Here is a 6,655-nt window from a genome sequence, read left to right as displayed (position 1 = left end):
CTTGTTTCTATTCGTATTGTGTTGGAACTAATTGTGTTGCTTAACCTTGAGTTAGAATAGTTAGATGTTAAAACAGCTTTTCTACATGGTGATTTGAACGAAGAGATATATATGGAACAACCAGAAGGTTTTGTACGAGGTCGCAGCAGAAGATTAGTTTGCAAGCTCAGGAAATCATTGTATGGTCTGAGGCAGTCTCCCAGACAATGGTACAAGATTCCTTCATGGTGAGCCAGAACTTTATAAGAAGTGAGTATGATCATTGTGTGTACTTCAAAAGTTTCAATGGCATATTCATTATCTTAGCTTTGTATGTTGACGATATGCTTATTGCAAGCAAAAGCATGGAAGAGATCAACAGGTTAAAGGCTCAACTCTCTAGGATGTTTGATATGAAGGATCTTGGAGCAGCAAAACATATCTTGGGCATGGAGATACATAGAGACAGGAAAAATGGTAAGCTTTGGTTATCACAGCAGAAGTATGTAGAGAAAGTACTTGAAAAGTTCTCAATGAATAATGTGAAACCTGTTAATGTTCCACTAGCTTCCCATTTTAAGCTTTCTTCGGTTTTGAGTCCTAGAGCTGATGAAGAAAAGCAGTATATGTCTCATGTACCACATGCAAATGTTATAGGCAACTTAATATATGCGATGGTATCTACAAGACCTGACATTTCATATGCAGTTGGGGTTGTCAGCAGGTTCATGGAAAATCCAGGAAAAGAACATTAGCAAGCAGTGAAATGGGTGCTTTGATATCTAAGAGGCACAAGTGACCATTGCATCGTCTTTAATGGTAGTGAAGGATCAGTCTGCGGATATGTAGATGCTGACTATGCAGGTGATTTGGACAAAAGAAGATCTACTACAGGTTATGTCTTTACTCTTGCAGGTGGAGCAATTAGTTGGATGTCAAAGCTTCAAGAAATAGTTGCGTTGTCCACTACCGAAGCTGAATATATAGCTGCTTTAGATGCCAGTAAAGAAGCAATCTGGTTAAAGGGTCTGCTCGATGAGATTGGAAGGACGCAGGAGAAAGTGAATGTACTTTGTGACAGTCAAAGCGCTATTCACTTGGCTACAAATCCTGCTTATCACAACAGAACCAAGCATATTGATGTAAGGTATCATTTTCTGAGACATGTGATCGATGGTGGAAAAGTAGCTCTTCAAAAGGTCCATACGCGAGAGAATTGTGCAGACATGTTCACAAAGCCAGTTACAATAGAGAAGCTGCGTTGGTGTTTAGCTTCTCTTGGCTTGCAAAAAAAATGATGAATTGGCATGAGCAAGGGATTAGGAAAATTGTTGTCAAGGTGGAGTTTGTTAGTTTGACAATGAATTAGTAATTTTGGGTAAAATGTAATTAGTCAGTTTTATACCGAATTGTCAGTTATGTAACGAAGGTCGATGATATAAAACTGGTGAATGCCCATGAAATGTAATGTGTGGAGAATCATTGTTGATTTAATATATTCTAATCCCTTGCCCTGTGGATGTTTCCTTGACACATTGTCGAGGTTTTACCACGTAAATCCTGTGTCTATGTGTGTGTTTGGTTTCCAGTTAGTTATGGTGTTTTCTTGGTCAATATATAACTGAATGTGTGTAATTCTTTCCTATTTTTCCTTCTATTTCACCAACAAGTCGAACCTGAATGTTTAGGAACTTGAAATTACACCTTCTTTAGAGAAAAGATGATTTTGACCTGGCTACTTTAGAAACACATTGTTGTTGCAATTTTGGAGTGTGGAGAATATAGGATTTCTTTTTAATAGAAGAAAATATGCTTGGAGAAACTCTCAGAGGTACATAGTTTTTAGAGGGATTAGATTGCGGCTTTCAGAGGTACATAGTCTTGAGAGGGATTAGAAAGCATCTCTCAGAGGTACATAGTCCTGAGATGGATTAGACCGGGGGACCAAATCTAGATAGATAGACATTGGACCGCGACCTTGGGGCTAGTGTCAAGGCACCTCCATGTAGTTTGACAACGTTGAAAAGGGGGCTTGTGAGAGTCCATGAGACGAATGAGGAACCACAATGAAGAAATTGAATTGGGGCTAAAGACTAGGGGCTCACTTGATTAGGGAAATCATCCAGAACAAAATCAGTTCTAAGCCAAAGGTAGGCTCAAGAAATCAGAATTAGATGTTAACTAGTCAGTTCGCAGTCATGGGGAGGGGATCTAGAAATCCAATTAGTTAACGGCGAAGTCGAGGGAAGTCCATCAATTCGACCGCTAGAAGGAATTTGGGCCTGGCCCCACCTTAAAGCTCATGTTGGCTTATTCAAGCCTGAACTCTAGATCAAGTCGAGAGTCATTCAGAACCCAAACTCAGTGGTCCACGGTTGGTACCAATTGGGTTCACGAGCAACATCTATCTATTTATGAACAATATCTATCTATTTATTGTTCCGAAGAAGAATCAAGATATATAATGGTCTTATAGACAAACGTGTCATAGCATGAGATTTGAACCCAAATAAAAAGGATAGCATGAGATTTGAACCCAAATAAGAAGGAAATCTTAATAGAAGATATTCTAGCCCAAACTCTAGACCCCTCGAGCAACCCAAAAGTTATTCGAGAGAATTTTTTTCAAGTGATTCACTGTACGAGCTACATCTGCTATTGTCACATCCTCTAAAGCCAAGACAAACATTTTACAAGGAATAAAAAAATTAACATTTTCACATAGTATCTCTCTTCATAGACATATAATTTAACTAGTATATACATGTTTTAACTTTTGTTTCAGAGTTGAGTTCATAACTTATTGTATTGACTTCTATGGCATAATGTTCTTTTCTCACAAAGGTTTGACCATCACATTTATACATATGTGTTTTTGAAACACTCTACCTATTTGACAAACACCTTCAGCCTTCTGAACAAACTTGGAATTTGATTATTTTTTATTAACACAGTTTTTCGACACATAAATATTTTAGCGGTGTATTTAATTTTGGAAACATCTTGAGGATGAATCGAGGTCATCCACTTAGAAGCCCTTTCTCAGGATCTGTATCTGGATCTACGGCTTCTAGCGGGTGCATGAATCCGACGGTGAGGATCTATTTGGACAGTTCGAGAGTAACTAACTCCCTACCTCCCCCTCTCACTCGGCGCCATTAGCACTTTTGTTTCCAGAGCTTTGTTTGCATCTAGGGTATCGTTCTGGATTTACAACTTCAGGGTTTGATCATTATGTCGCATAGACCATAGAATGAGGCTTGAAACTTCAACCGGCACAACAAGATTGGAATTACGCACAATCGCATTCGAGGTGGAGTTAGGGTTTTGAAAATAGTTGATGTTTGTCACTTTGTTCTTTGTTTCGCCGTAAATTTTCATTGCACATAAACTTAATTCCTTTCATTGCAGGAACGCATGGCTCAGACGCACAGCTACAAACAACGTTCTAGGTCGAGGGTTTCAAAGGTCCAGTTCGGTTTCTACCCCTTTGTTGGGTTTTAGTGGTTTCTTCTATATTTGAGTTCTTAAAAGTGAGCAGTGGTGGTTTTTCTTTTACAAGTGAACCCCAACCAGCTAGGGTTACTTCCACTTGGTTCCTCTAAAGGTAAGAAGAGTGTCAATAAATATTTTTTTTTTAATTTAAGGGCATGCCATGATGGTTCTTTTAATCACTTTGGATCTTGTGGTGCAGGTACACTCTAATCTTGTCTCGGTTACTACTTCTGTGAGTCAACCCTTGTCTAGCTTAATGACCGACTTCCTTCTCTCTCCAAGTGTGTTCGAAGACTTCCATTGGGAAAGGAACCCCTGTTAGCAAGTTTTGGAAATTCATGTTAATATATCTCGGTTTCCCGTTTTCATTCTCAAATTAATTATCCCATGGCTGGAACGGCTGGGGTTTCCAATACTGCCGGTTTGATGTATGAGACTAGACTTTTAATGGAAAAGCCGATTGGAATTGTCATTTTAGGAATTTTGTCATTTCACTATAATCGACTCTGTCATGGATTTTAATCTCTGTTTTAAATTTTATATATGTATGTATGTATTGAGTAACAAAAACTCTTGATATGGTTTATTTGATAAGTTGCGGTGAATACGAATCTTTGGGTAGTTTTATTAGTGTATGATCATAAAATTCATTATGGTTTGATAACTCGGCAGAGTCTTAATCATGATTTCAACTAGTTGCATATGTTACTGTTTCATTTTCCTTGCTTCCTGTTACTTTTGGTTTCATGTGTATTTACTTGGTATTAAACATTTAAACTGTACCGGAATTGTATAGTTTGTTTTTATGGTACTGTATTAGTTTAATTCTTCCAGCCGAGCAGTGAAGGGATTGTTCTAGTTTACCAATCCCCTCTGGTGCCTCGGAAACTAACCCTTGCTCTGCTAGTCGTGACATTCAGACCCTATAGCATTTTAAATGTGGTCTGATATGGCCACTCGATACCTGATATAACATGCCGTCATGTCACTGCCATTGAAAAAGAAACGGAGATCAATATGCTCTGGGTATAGAATGGTCATGTTAGGCCGCATTTAAAATGATATAGGGTCTGAAATAAGAGTTGCTACAAAATTAAACGATTAAACCTAAATGCAACTTCGTGTTCCCTAGCACCACGAACTTCCCTTGTTTTGAACATTGATGAGCTTATTGACTCGAATTGTGGTAAAATCTTATTGTGCAGCAACAATTGTCTCCTACAGTCGACTTTCTTTCCTCAACCCTGTTTTTTGTTCACAGTATAATTATAACTCTTACATTCCTAAATATTACATGATTATCGCTACTTTAGTTTAGATACTACCATACAGATTCCATGTAATACTTTAAATGAACACACCTTCATTTGCGCTAATTAAACAGCAGAAACTTAAGTCTATAACTGACCAGAGAACATAATATTTTCGCAGAAATAGAAACTTATCTGAGTCTTTCCTTTCATGTGAACTACAAACTACCAGGATGAGAAATTTTCTTCCAAACCGTGAGGTTAGTCTTTTCAGTGCACCTCCCCCAAGCTAGCTTTACCCCAAAGCAGCTTCTCTCAACACTGTTTTAAAGTTTCTTTCAAGCTATCTGGTCACTACCAGACTTAGCCATAAATCATCAGTGTGAGCTCACAACTCCATATAGACTCCACTCTAAAGTCTTTCTTCTTTGTACCTTCTCTCCTAGGTTCATTATATCTTCTTGGTATTTTTTGGAGGTTTTTATTTCCATGGAGTTTGGATAGGTAACTACCTCACCCACAACTACACAACTATCCAACTACCTAGGGTAAGCTTAAGCTTACTCTAACATTACTTCTTAACCATGGTTCAAAACTAAAATGTTATATCATGAAAACAAAATCAAAACATATATTCCCATATACTTATTCTTGTTTTAGCCATATCGGCCCACAACTTTAAAACAACATTTACTTAACGGCAGTAGTTAATAAATCAATTCCTAAAAGTTAGAAGTCATCACGGCTAACAACATCTACGTCCTACCTATTATTCCAAATAATCAAGGGAAATAATCCCTCTACTTATTATTCCAAAGAAATAAGGTAAATAATCCCTTGTCAGATTCGAAGCACATCTACCTACTATTCCTAAGAATCAAGTATGTCAGACCAGAAGTAACTCCAGACTTGGCAGAAAAACTGATTCATTTATTTCATTAGGTAACTATTGTTATATACATGAATGTGACTGATCAGTTTATCTTCTTGATGACTGTTCACATTCCAAATTCACCCAATCGCAGAGGATTAGGTGTCAACATTCCCTCCCTTAATCTGAAGGGATGTTGGTGAGTCCAAGCATCGTTCTGAATCTTTCAAGCTTTTTTCTTCCAAGCGCTTTGGTGAAGATGTCTGCAATTTGCTCATTTGTGGAACAATCATGGAGATGGATTGTTTTGGCCTCAACAGGATGTCGGATCAGATGATATTTAGTATCGATGTGCTTTGTACAATCATGGAACTTTGGGTTCTTGGCCAACTTTATTGCAGAGGTGTTCTCAATCATGAGTGGAGTTGATTGTACTTGTTTTACCTGCAAATCTTCAAGAATTTTCCTGAGCCACACAATTTCTTTCGTTGCTTCAGCTGCTGCCACATATTCTGCTTCTGTTGTGGAATTTGCTGGAACTGATTGTTTGCGTGATTTCCAAGAGACAGCTCCTGATCCAAGACTCATAGCATATCCTGAAGTAGATACTCCAGTTTCTTTGTCTCCATCGAAGTCTGAATCAGAGTATCCAATCAAGCTGAAGTCGTCCACTTGTGTATACTTGATTCCAAGGTCTTGAGTTCCCTTCAAGTACCTTAGAACTCTTTTTGCAGCAGACCAATGTCCCTCACAAGGCTTTTGCATGAACCTGAAGAGGATTCCAACAGTAAATGAAATGTCTGGTCTGGTAATAGTGAGATAGATGAGACTTCCTACAAGCTATTTATACCTTGTTGCATCCTCAAATTCCTTTCCTTCAATAGATGTGAGCTTTAAGTTTTGTTCCATTGGAGTAGAAAGAGGATTGCACTCTGTCATGCCAAATCTGTTTAACAAATCTCCAATGTATTTCTTTTGAGAAAGAAATATGGATTTTGGATGTTGGGTTACTTCAATGCCAAGATAGTAATGAACATAGCCCAAATCAGTCATTTCAAAA

General features: G+C 38.0%; 1 long non-coding RNA gene across 1 annotated transcript; it reads left to right on the top strand.

Annotated features, from left to right (window-relative positions):
• Positions 1-3,000: 3,000 nt before the first annotated feature.
• On the top strand, positions 3,001-3,923 carry LOC149161028 (uncharacterized). Its single transcript, XR_016261491.1, has 3 exons — positions 3,001-3,292; positions 3,391-3,586; positions 3,674-3,923. It is a non-coding gene; the product is annotated as an uncharacterized LOC149161028 (long non-coding RNA).
• The last annotated feature ends 2,732 nt before the right edge of the window (positions 3,924-6,655 follow it).

Source organism: Pinus tabuliformis, chromosome 5_2, assembly GCF_031772625.1.
Source record: "Pinus tabuliformis cultivar Carrire ecotype Pingquan chromosome 5_2, CPIR1, whole genome shotgun sequence".
Lineage (NCBI taxonomy): Eukaryota > Viridiplantae > Streptophyta > Pinopsida > Pinales > Pinaceae > Pinus > Pinus tabuliformis.
The sequence above is the reverse complement of the archived record's forward strand: the minus strand, read 5'-3'. Positions and strand labels throughout refer to the sequence as shown.